Raw genomic sequence first — 12,765 nt, 5'->3', positions numbered from 1 at the left:
TTTTTGAAATGTTCTTCATTATTTACAGTGATACCACTGAGAAATAGAAGGCTAGTCTGATTATAATTTAAAATGTTTAGTTTTGGTAAATCTAATTTATCTTTCTTTATTTCTGTTCATTCTTTTGTTATCATTTCTAGGAACGCATCACTATATCCCTCTTCTGAAAGATGTATTTTATATTTTCTTCTAGCTGTCTTATATTTTAGTTACTATATAAATTGTAGGTTCCTTTCTGTTAATTTTTTTTTTATTAATCTGTTTCAAACTTTATTCCCAGGCTTCTCCAGCTTAACTGGCTGAAAGAATGGATTGTATGTAAGCAAAAACTGAAAAGAGCTGCTGTGTCCAAGGGGCTTGGCTTAAAAAATATTAGAGATCTAGATTTTATCGGGTCCATGAACAAAAACAATTTTAAAAAGCAGTCATAATATAAAATAGCAGCTCCCAGGAATTCCTTCCAAGTTTGATCTTTTCAGAAGCTGACAGTTCAGTTTGCCTCATTCTTAGAAGCCCCATCAAAGTTCTCCACAAGATCTGGAACCTCGTCATCAACCTCCTCTCCAGTGGCAAGCGGTGCTTTTCCAGCCACAGATTGTGTGGGCGGAGCTTCAGCCAGTTTCCTTAAGCTAGTCAGACTGTCTGCACCAAGCTGGTTCAAGATGCTGGGTAGTGTTTCTGTCTGTCGTTTCGTTTCAGCATGGCTTGGAATGGTGAAAGTGCTTACTGTCAGAGATGCCTCAACTTGTGGGTTGTTATTCCCTGGTTTGTAAACATATTCACCTCTTCAATACCAGAGATATTGTTTACTCCTAACTTATTTAATGAGAACTGAAGTTTTTTTATCATCTGCGTTGGCTGTTCTATGAACCACCTTTTTGTTTCTGCAAGCAGTTCCTTTCCCACCAATGCACACCTATGCCTGCAGTTTGGCGAGTTTTTCCTGGTTCGTGAGAGTTTCTTTCATCTTGTCAGAGCAGATATGGGTTAGTACAAGGGACTAGGGCTGGCACTCAGGTGGTCTCCGGAAGACCAGCTGAGATTAAGCACACACACACACGAGGATCCCAGACGGCAGTTAGAGCTTCAGTTAATTTTTGATGTAAATTCCAACTGAATCAGCACCATGTGTTGAAAAAATAATTGTTTCTGAATGCTTTATCTTAACATTCTTGCTGAAAATCATTCAGACAGAAATGCAATAATTTATTTTTGGAATCCCTATTCTATTACATTAGTCTGAATGTTTGTCTCTGTACCATTACTAGAATACAGATTATTGTGGTTTTGTAATTACTTTCCAATGAGAAAAAGGGAGTCCTTTGTGTTCTTAGTTTTAAAAATTATTTTGGCAATTTAGTGCTATTTAGCATTCTAACTAAATTTTAGATTATGTTTTACATTGTGTGAAAAATTGTCAGTGAGACACTAATAGGTATTGTGCTGTCTCCAGAGGTATTTGGTAAAATCTGTACATTTCAACAATATTAATCCATCCAACCATAAATGCAGAATCTCTTTCTGGTTAGATTTCCTTTAATTTATTTCAGCAATGTATTATAATTTTCAGTATACTAGTCTTTCATCTCCTTTTGATTTTTTTTATTTTTAAAGAGAGTTCAAAATGATATTAAAACAGAAAAAATTACAAGTGATACAGAAATTTCGCTTAACAAGGGAATACGAATTCCACAGTATTTGTTGAATTATTTTATATTCTATTTTAAAGGACTTCTTTAATGTCCTTTACATGTTACCTTACTCCTAATTCAGAATATTGCAAATATTTTATTTTGTGGTTTTTGAAAACTAATTTTAATTCTTCCCTGTCTGTTTATAGTAATTCTTTTATAACTAAGTGTCTTGACTTCTCTGATATTTGGACCACCTGCCAATGAAACTTGTTTCAATCCTTCATTCTTGGGCCGGGGAGATGGCTCAGTAGAATACGTGCTTGCCTGGCCAAGCGCAAGGGTCTGAGTTCAATCCCCGTTCCGAAAAAAAAAAAAAAAAAAACAAAAAAAAACCCAACAATATCAATCCTTCATTCTTGCTAATTACATAAAAACTAGCAAAAAAAAAACTTGTTGCATTAAATTTGTATTTAATGATCAACTATCATTTTAGAATATTACAATCCTTTCACATATTTCCATAACAATTGTACGTATTTATTAAAACTGAGATAGGTAGCTTTTACAATGTTCAAGCGTCTTTCTATTTATTCATCCTTTCCCTCCATAGTAATGATATTTCGTACAGCAGAAAGTTTTGGGGCACAAAGATCTTCTAGGCATTAGCCCTGTGAATTTATTAATATTTTACCCATTTTACAAATGGAAAAAATCATGATTAAATTCATAAACAATGAAGGGAAATAAAAAATCTTGTATTTTAACATGAGTTTTTCTGATCCTGTTTATCTTTTGCATATATTCAAGATCCTGTTTTTAAATTGTACTTCTCAAGGAGTGAAATTCAATTATTATATTTCTACCAAGTTTTTCCATGTCTGGATAAAATATGAGTGAAAAATATTAGATTTTGAAACAATACTTTTCATCACTTCTCAGCCTTTTGGCTAAGATCAAGTAAAATAATATCTTATCACACAGGTAAAAATCATAAATGTAAAACTTTTGTTCTTCTATTAAAGAAGACTTAGACTTACAATGTTTTTATAGTTTCTATGGAGAACAAATTAATTTTTATTCTAAAAGCAACCAAGGCATAATAAAATCAACAATTTATTATAAACCATTATCATGATTTGTTTCATTTTCATTTCAAATTTTATTCTGATGAGAAAGAATTTCTCTCAGTTTTAAGGATCATTCGAATAAGGTGACACATAATCTTTTCATCCCACAAAACTGATAATCTTAAATTTCACATAGTAATATCAAATCCCATTTAACAATGATACTTTTGCAAGAGCAAGTATGTAATTAAATTTGTTCTGTTAGTTTTTAACTCATATATTGATTAGTGGCTTTGTACAATAATTAATTTTATTTTTATGACTAGTCTCTCTCTCTCTCTCTCTCTATATATATATATATATATATATATATATATCCATAAATCAGGAAACGTCTATCGGCTAGCACTTTATATCAGACTTATTAAGTCAATCCTTACTCTAAGAGGTTAGATTCTATTATTGATAAAAATAACTCAGCACCTATATGCCTCAGCACATAGCCAGTTTATAGTACCACAATGTGGTAAATGCTGTAATGATACACTGAAAGTATAAAATAAGTGGTAGCTGACAGAAAAAAATAAAACACTATTCATATCAACTTTAAATAGACCTCTAAGTAAACCTTGGATAAATACTTATATTAAAAATATGACTATGATCACAAAAATATATTAACTTTGAAAATGAAAGTTGTGGAATTCACTTTTGTTTCCTCAAATACTAAACTTTAGCTTCATATGTTTCATGAAACTTCAGTGTTTTTTTGTAAATAAAAAGATACACTCTTCATATCTCCTTTGTAAGCACAGAAGGGCAGCAGTGAGTTAGGCCCAGAAGGCCCAGGTCACAGCATGGTTTATGCCTAAGTCAAATGGAAGCATGCTCATCTATTGAGTCCTGGAGACCATTTCCTCAGCATATGTTTTTGTCCCAAATTATTCTTGTGCACATACCTTCACGGCCAACTCAAGTTATTATTTTAGATATTCAAATACCACAGAGTAGTGGGGTGTTTGCAGGATACGTCCTCACTGTCTTCAAGAGGTTAAAAACTGTGACAGAGTAAGAGATGCATTTATTAAAAGATGTATAAATGCAGTAGTTGTCAGCGGTAACTTTCCCAGTAAAACAGACATAGGATAGTTAATCTAATGCCAATGTTAATCTATTATGACTCACAATCGTATTTACTCATAATAGACTTTTTGTTTTATTTCTTTAAGAGAGTACAAAGTAGTATTAAACAGAAAAAAATTACAAATGATCCAGAATTTCACTAAGCAAAATAATATGAATTTAATACTATTTGTTGTATTGTGTAGTGTTGCCTTCAAATTAGTTGTTCATATTATCAGATATGTGCATGCAAATTTGGAAGATGAAGAAAAAAAAGAAGAACATATGAGAAAGCAAAAAGAGAGAAAAAGGAAAAATAATTGAAAAAAAGAAGATGAAACAAATTAAGGATTAATTGCTCCTTTCCATAGCGCAGCAGAAATTCACAGTACAGTTGTCCAAACCATCTTGCTTACATACATAGATAAATCTCTTTTCCCCACTCCTTCTCTTGTCCTCCTTAATCCAGTAATTTCTTCCTTTTGAACAGCTCCTTTCCTTTTCCCAGTAGCTATTATAGCCTTCAAATTTTATTTTCTCTTTCAGGTTCCCACACTAAGGTAATAATATGATGTTTGTACTTGTGGGTTTGACTTATTTCACTTCAATGTGCTAATTAATTTAGAGCCATAATGTAATATATTCCCCATATAAAAAGTTTTATAGATGAAAAATGATAGATTGAATATCAAAATGTGCTTTTTTAAATGAGAAAAGATTCAAGGATCACATCATTTCTTCTTACACATGTATATGCAGCTCCAACTGGTATTTATTTATATATTAAAAAGCATCTCTGACAAAGATTTAATAGGAGAATTCACAGCTTTATGATGTATAAAATTATTTTCTGTTTGTACTCTTTTTCAGTTAATGTTGAGTATAAACTGTACTCATGCTGACTTTAATTTTTATTTTTAATAAATTGTTAAGTGAGGCATCTTCATTGTTTATTTATAATTTTTGGCCAATTTGACTATGATGATTTGCTTCATGACTCCTATGGAGCTCTTTTAACCAGAATATTCTTTCTTTTGTTTCTTTGTTTTTCTTTGTTGTGACAACAACAGTTCTTTATCCTAAGTAGTGTTAGCTTTTTATCTCTGTGACAAAACATGTAAGATAAACAATTTTAAAGAAGAAAATATGTATTTAAGCTCATGGTTTCAGAGATTTCATTCCATGGTTGCTTGACCTGTGGTAGCACAGAGTGTCACAGCATGAGAATGTGACATAGAAGTTGCTCTCAGCAGAAGCGCGTGACATAGAAGGCATGCATCTCATGGTGGGCAGGAAGCAAAGAGAGAAGAGCCTCAGGTTTCAAGGTCACCTCAAGAGTACAGTCTTCATGACCTAGCTCTTTCTGTTCCGCCCCACCTCCTGGAGTTTTCATCATCTTCCATCTGTACAGTGGAGACCAAGCATTTAGTGTATGAGACTTTGGGGGATATTTGAGGTACAACCCATCATGGGTAGTGATTCAGCCTCTTCTAGGAGGTAGCCAAATATTACCACCTTTGTTCTTTGCTGTTTGACTGCTGATTTTTTCCCATACTGGGAAAACTGCATATGTACACTTGCTCATATTGAGCAACATTTTCCTTTACATATTCCTCATTATAGAGGAGCTAGAAATGATTTTCCAAAATGAAATGATATGCATTTCACTCGTATTTTTCTAATTATAAAATACGTTAGGTGTGTGAGCATAATTTGTTCCAGACACATGTCTATAAATCCAAAGTACTTGTATATCAAAGCAAATTTCCCTAAAAGAAATAATGGGAATAGAACCCAAACATTTTTATATAAAATGTTTACTATACTATAATACAAAATAATAAAATATTAAATATAAAGAAAGATAAATTAATCAGCCCTTTCCTTCTAAAAATCCTAATTGCTGGTATGAAGGAGACCAAGAGAGAGGCAGGGTGGGAATGATTTCTATTTATTAGCTCAATGCAATCTGTTTCTTTTTTTCCATGGGATTTTAATAAAGAACTTACCCAGTGATACTTGCTTTTGCCTCCTTTGGAAGATTTTCCAGAAATGTATTGTATTGCTATTAAATAGATTTTTTTTTGCTCACACTATTTCAGCCTTATTTGTGTGTTGTTTTGCAAAAATGTTGCAGTTTCCCACATTTACACATTTCCCTATCTCTTTTGAAGTGAGGAATTCCTCTGCTTTTTTCTCCTCTGCTTCTGAAGCAGAGATCTCACCTCTTCCTGATGAGGGACGATTACCCACAATCCTTTAGACAGAAAAAGAGAGAGAGAGAGAGACAGAGAGAGAGAGAGAGAGGGACAGACAGACAGACAGACAGACAGACAGACAGACAGACAGACAGAGACAGAGAGAAACAGACAAAGAGAAAGACAGAAAGAGACAGAGAAGCAAATGAATTAAGAAGGAAAAGGAGAAGAACCATTGGCTCACTTTTGATCATGTGACATTCAGCATCATGTACTACTTGCATAGCAAAGCATCACTCATTAAACAAATAAGACTTTATTTAAGACATTTGGTCATCTTGCAGAATATTCATAGGGTTGCTTGAAATCTAATGCTATACTGCAACTTAAAGTCAATTATGTCTATCTATATGAAATTATATATATATATATGTATATATACATATGAAATTAATTTGGAAATCTTAAGATAAGTTCAATATTTATCTTTATACTCATGTGTCATGCTTTCTCCACTTATCATTGCATGCACCTTTTCAGCTTTTGATTCTCTATTCCTATTTTATTCCATCTTTTTCAGTGTAATACACCATATTTATATCCCTTTGCAATTTCCTAGAAGCTTCCCACAGTTTCTTGCTACAAGCCTTTTATTCTCACTGGCTTCCACTTACTTCCTCTTTTTTTTTTAAAAAAGTTTTTATTTATTTATTTACTTATTTGGATTAGGGTCTTTCTATGCAGCTCAGACTCATAGTGATCCTCCTGTTTCAGTCTCCCTAGTGCTGGAATTACAGGCGTGCTCCACCATGCTCTATCTTGGTGGCCAGCATAGCAGTCCCTCATGTAGTACTGGGAATAGAACATTGGTCCTTCCGCTTGCCAGGTAGGCACTTAGACCACTGAGCTATCTCCTTGGTCCCTCCATCCACTTCTGTTCTCCTCTAAAACTCTTAAGTAATATTCCAAATCACAATTATATATAGGCTGTACAATGAGAACATTTATTGTTAATAAATTATAGTAAACAGAGGAATGCCAAGTTCAACACCAGTAACACATCAAAAACATAAAAGACTTTGTTATTACCAGTCTTTGAAATAAATTGCCTATATTTTCCAAAAAGAAAAGCAATGTCAAAAACATAGCTTGCAACTGAAATGTTTCCTTAACACCATGTCAAAAAAGAATTGAAGACATAATATCAATATTAATGCCAATTTTCAAAGTTATAAAGTTGTACTCCATTCGTTATCATTTGGAAACAATCTTCAAATCATAAAATGTACTCAAAATTAAAAGACTTTATTTCCATAATAAGTCACTGACTTCTGAGACAAAAGAAAATATTTATCTTTGCCAGTATCCAGGGTAAACCAATTTCAGGTTTTTATCATCAAATAATACAGTTTCACTAAAACAATTTATTGTGTAAAAATACCAATGGATGAGTTATGGTTGACTAGACTGAAAAATAATGATTGAATAATATCTAACTTCTTATGTTTAAAATGGGTGGCATAGAGGAAGAAGTGACAAATACGGATATGCCATGTCACTAGTGATGATGTTCAAAGAATGGAGGTTTATATAAATATCTTCTCTTCCATAAGTTACATTTGGTAAGTTGTAAAATTATGCAAAATATACTGGAGAGAAATAGCAAGAGGGTGAAAAGTGTATTTTTAAAATCTCAAAAAAATCCAGAGAGTTCACAAGTACAAAACTGGTATGAGGCACAAATTCAAGTGTAAACATGACTGTGATATGCTATAGGAAAATGAAATATATATTAGAATGCACTGCATGTAGACATATGTATAAATATAATTGTAGACATATGTAATTTTATATTTAACATTGTATATGTCTACAAATTCAACCAATATAATTTCAAAATAGTGCTTAACTTTGCTGCTCATTCTAATGAGCAGTATAAAAAAGTGAAAGAAAATTCACAGCCTTCAGCACAGCCTTAGAATGTACACAGCTTATGGACATTAGAGGTTTTTCCTACATACCAGTATATAATATGGTGCACCCATGGGAGCATTTGTGAGAGAGTCTTGTCTGCATTTTTTGCTCAGGGAGTTAAAGTTCTATGCATTTCCTGTCTCTGAGAATCTGCAGAAAAAGAATCACTGATCTAGCAGGTGGCAGCCTTGAGAACCGGTTGACTATGGAATAAACCTCTAGGAGGGAGGAGACCCCTGCAAATTTCACGCATTGGTAAAGTGGTCTATGACACAGAAGGAAGCAAGAGGCACTTTCCTTGTGAATCTGGCCACCTGGGAAGCTGACTGGGAAAGTCAGGAAGAGTGAGCAGTTGGTGGCATTACGTGTGGGGGATTCAGTTCCTGAACATCAGAGTTGTGTGGGTAGAATGCAAGCAGGAGATGCCTGTGTTCCACATGTGGTGTGAATAGTTGTGAATTTGTGACATTTTCCTACATCTCCCAGTGGAATCCCTGGAGACCTCTGCCTTCAGGCCAGGTGGGAAAAGTAACACCAGAATGAAATGCTTATGGTGGAAACTTTGAGCTCGGCCTTTCTGTACTGGGAAACCTGTACTGAGCTGAGGTTTGGAAGTGATGTTGCCAGGAGAACCATACAGAGGGAGGAAAAAAAGGGAAAACAACAATCTATTCCCTTATGCACAACCAAGGAGCTCATAGATACAAGATCATTGGGGTTTGGGTTGAGAAATCCAATCTTGTCAACACAATTGACCCCTTTGATGCAAAAAAAATCTTATTTTTAAAATGAATGTTCATTTATAAATATTTGATTAGAAATATGTCACATTCATAAATGAATACATATATTTCTTCTTTTTCCCTAATTTCTTCCTCTTTTTTCTTTTAATTTTTAATATTATATTTTTATTTTTTCTCATTTTTTTCTATTTCTTACTTTTCTTTTTATCCTTCTATTTATTAATATTTTAGTTTGTTCTGTGTTAGTGTTTCTTTTCTCCTTTCTATTGCTCCTGTTATTGTAGTTTTAGTTGTTCATTTGGTAAATGTTGCTTTTCCATTAATTTTCTTTTTCAGTACTGGGGTTTGAGCCTATCTTTAGTTCTTTTTAATTGTTAATTTTTTATGTGAAGGCAGTCTAGCTAAGTCAGCAAGGTGCTCAGTTTGGGGTTGAATTGGCGCTTCTTGTACTTTACACCCCAAGGGGCTGGGATTATAGGATTCCTCTCCCACAGCCAGTTTGTTAGGTTTGTTTTCTTAACAATATGTGATGCCTTCTTTCTGAGAGCATATGGAATTAAGGCCAATGTCCCAAGCACATCATTTAAAAAATGATTTTTAGAATATAAAGCAAAATTTTACAATTTTAGTAAAATAAGTGGTTGGTGCTTAGATTATCCCGAATTAAATGGCCAAATGATTTGAATTTCATTGCGTGTAACAGAATATTAAAATTATTCATTATTTGCATAATTATTAAAAGTATGTAAGATAGTTTAAGATTTTGTCCCTTTCAACCATGCATCATAATTCATCCCTAATAAGAAAGGATGCAGAAGGCAATCATAATGATTATAAATGGGGTGTTCTCAAACTTTAAAAATTTATTTCTCAGAGGCCATAACTAAGTGGGTGGGTTCTTATTGTTCTTTGGATTTGATTTCAAAACCTTTAATGCTTGTGTATACACCCTTTTCTAAATATTCCAGTGACGAACAAAAAAAAAGTAGTGGACATTTGCAGTCCATCATGATTACATTCGCTGTAGAGGACTGGCACAAGCACAAAGCGACTCTCAGCTTTCTTCTTTCTCCCTCCCACTTTTATTTTTCCAGCATCAGATGTCTTTATTTATCTTATAAGACCATATAAACTTAGTTGTCACATATACAGATTAAAAACCAAACTAATTAGCCAGAAAATATATTTAAAATCTTAAGATAATTGTACTAAGTCAAGGAATACTTGTATGTACACTGTCCATGCTGATTTATGATACCTTTTTTATTCTTTTTTCTTCCTTTTGTTTGTCCTTTGTTTTGTAATACAGATAGATAGACAGACAGACAGACAGACAGATAATTTTTTCATCTAAGAAAAAATATGATATTTAAGCTTGTGTTACTTCCATTAACATATGATCATCAGGTTCATCTATTTCCTCACAGATGACTCAAATTTATTCTTCTTTATAGCGGAATAGTACTGCATTGTGTATAAACACCACACTTTTTATCCACTCGTCTGTTGAAGAACAAATAGGCTGTTTCCCACATTTAGCACATTAATGGACTGTGCTGGGACATACATACATCACTGTGATATGGAGTCTTGGACATTTTGGGGAAGATATCTAGAAAGAGAATAGCTAAGTCAAATGGAATTTCTACTTTTAGTTTTTCAAGAAACCTCTATACTGATTTGTATAATGATTATGTCAGTGACCAGTGCTGAAGAGAACTGATCTTTTAGAAGACAAAAATAGGCAAAACTATTTGAACAACAGAAGAAATAACCAATAGAGTGAAAAGAAGACCTATAGATTGTGAGAAAAAAATATCAGATACTCTCAGATAAAGGAATAATATTGAGAATATATAAAGCATTCATAAAATTAGGGCCTGGGGAGATGGCTCAGTAGAATAAGTGTTTCCCTGGCAAGTTCAAAGACTTGAGTTCAATCCCCGGTTCAAAAAAAAAAAAAAAGAATTCATAAAATTAGACTTTCTAAATTGAAAAACCTGGCAGAGGAGATAGCTTAGCAGTCTAAGTGCCTGCCTGGCAAGTACAAGGACCCAGGTTTAATCCCCCATACTGTATGCCATGCCAGGCACAAGAACCAGGCCTGATGGAGCACACCCCTAATCCCAGAGCTGGGGGTGGGAGCGGCATGAATACTAACAATGTATAGTGTTTCTCCCTGTACCCTGTTATTTGTTATTAATTTGTCATTGATTTGTTATCGATTACTTTTTGATGATAACCATTCTTTCAGCAATTAGATGGAATTTCGGGGCTGTTTTAATTTAATTTTTTTTTTTTGAATGGCAACAATGTTGAAAATGTTTTCATGTATTTATTGGCCATTTGTACTTTTTATCTGAGAAGTATTTATTCATTTCGGATACCCTTCTGTGAATAGGTTTCCGGGTTTTGTTTGTTTGTTTGTATGTTTTTTTCCCCATAGTTTTATTGAGAAACAAATAGCAATGAGACAGTTTCAAATCAAATTGGTAGGACAGTTTCAATAATTAACACATTGCATACATTCTTCCTAGTGGTTAATTGCTGTACAAGATGCAGACAAGATATCCTATTTACAAACACCATTAGAACAAGTCCCTCTATTCATTAAGAGAATGTAACTATATATCTATCCTAACCACTTTGAATACAAAGATACAAAATGGATATTCATCTGTATCTCTTTTTTTTGTTAAGTTCCATTATTTGAATATTATAGGTGTGTAAACTCAGCAAAATATTCTAAAAGAGTCCAGTAGCCCATAATAGTATTGGGTCTTCCGCTTGACTGGCAATGTCAGAAATTGTTGGCCTGAGTCCCCCACAGCTCAACGTAACAGCATGGCTTTACTTCTTATATTTTGTTTTTATACTTTTCTGCTGGATGTTTGTATGCTTTGCGTTACCAAGGATTGAACTCAGAACCCTGCGCTTGCCATGTAGGTGCTCATTCTACTGAACTATCTCTCCAGCACAGTGAATAGGTTTTTTAAATTTCTTTTTCATTTATGTATTTGGTACACAGGTGAGAGTCATACTGGTCCCTCTGTTTCAGTCACACACACCGCCAACTCTGGGATTACAGGTGTGTGCCATCAGGCCTGGTTCTGGTACCTGACACGGGATGCGATATGGGGGATTAAACCTGGGTCCTTGTACTTGCCAGGCAAGCGCTTAAACTGCTAAGCTATCTCCTCTGCCAGGTTTTTCAGTTTAGAAAGCCTAATTTTATGAATTTTTTTATATTTTTCAATATTCCTTTATCTGAGAATATCTGACAATTTTTTTCACAATCTGTAGGCCTTCTTTTCACTCTATTGGTGATTTCCTCTGTTGTTCAAATAGTTTTGCCTAGTTTTGTCTTCTAAAAGATCAATTCTCTTCTAATATTAGGATCATTGATTAATTTTGATTTTAGATTAGTGTACAGTTAGAGTAATGGATCTAAATTCAACCTCTGCCATGAAGACATTCAGTTTTTCCTTGCACCATTTGTTAAAAAGCTTGTCTTTCCCCTATCAAAAGGGTTTGATTTGTTTGTCAAAGATAACATACCTGAGTGTGCTTGGAGTTGTTTCTGTATCTTCTATTATGTCCCATTTATCCACAAGTCTGTTTCCCCCTCCAAACCAATAGTATGAATGGTATACTTTAAATGGGAGCAGGTAGTTGAACACATTCTTTCTCAGTAAAAATAACAAAACCTCAAATCCTTAATGAGTCCTAAGTAGACTTTGACATTTTGACACCTGCTTGTCATTGTTCCATGCTACAAGACAGTGTCTGATTATGATCGACATATAGTAAAGTGACTATAATCTGGTCCACTGTGGTGCACACCAATTTTTGAATCAATATTCTTTCTTGTAACAAATAACACAAAGCCGTAAAAAAGGAAATTTGCCAAAATTTCAAATAAACAGAAAGATAATGCAAGTTGAATTTCTAAATATTGATTTTTGTGCATAAGAAATGTACTCTGTCTGCCTCCCTCAGGTTGTCAGGAGTATTAAATAAAATCTTA

The 12,765-nt window shown here is 33.6% G+C and overlaps 1 pseudogene; it reads right to left on the bottom strand.

The window, feature by feature from the left end:
* Positions 1-490: 490 nt before the first annotated feature.
* The window catches only part of LOC101565956, an 82,625-nt pseudogene continuing 70,350 nt past the window's right edge, over positions 491-12,765 (bottom strand).

Source organism: Octodon degus, unplaced genomic scaffold (assembly GCF_000260255.1).
Source record: "Octodon degus isolate 3935 unplaced genomic scaffold, OctDeg1.0 scaffold00012, whole genome shotgun sequence".
Taxonomy (NCBI): Eukaryota; Metazoa; Chordata; class Mammalia; order Rodentia; family Octodontidae; genus Octodon; species Octodon degus.
The sequence above is the reverse complement of the archived record's forward strand: the minus strand, read 5'-3'. Positions and strand labels throughout refer to the sequence as shown.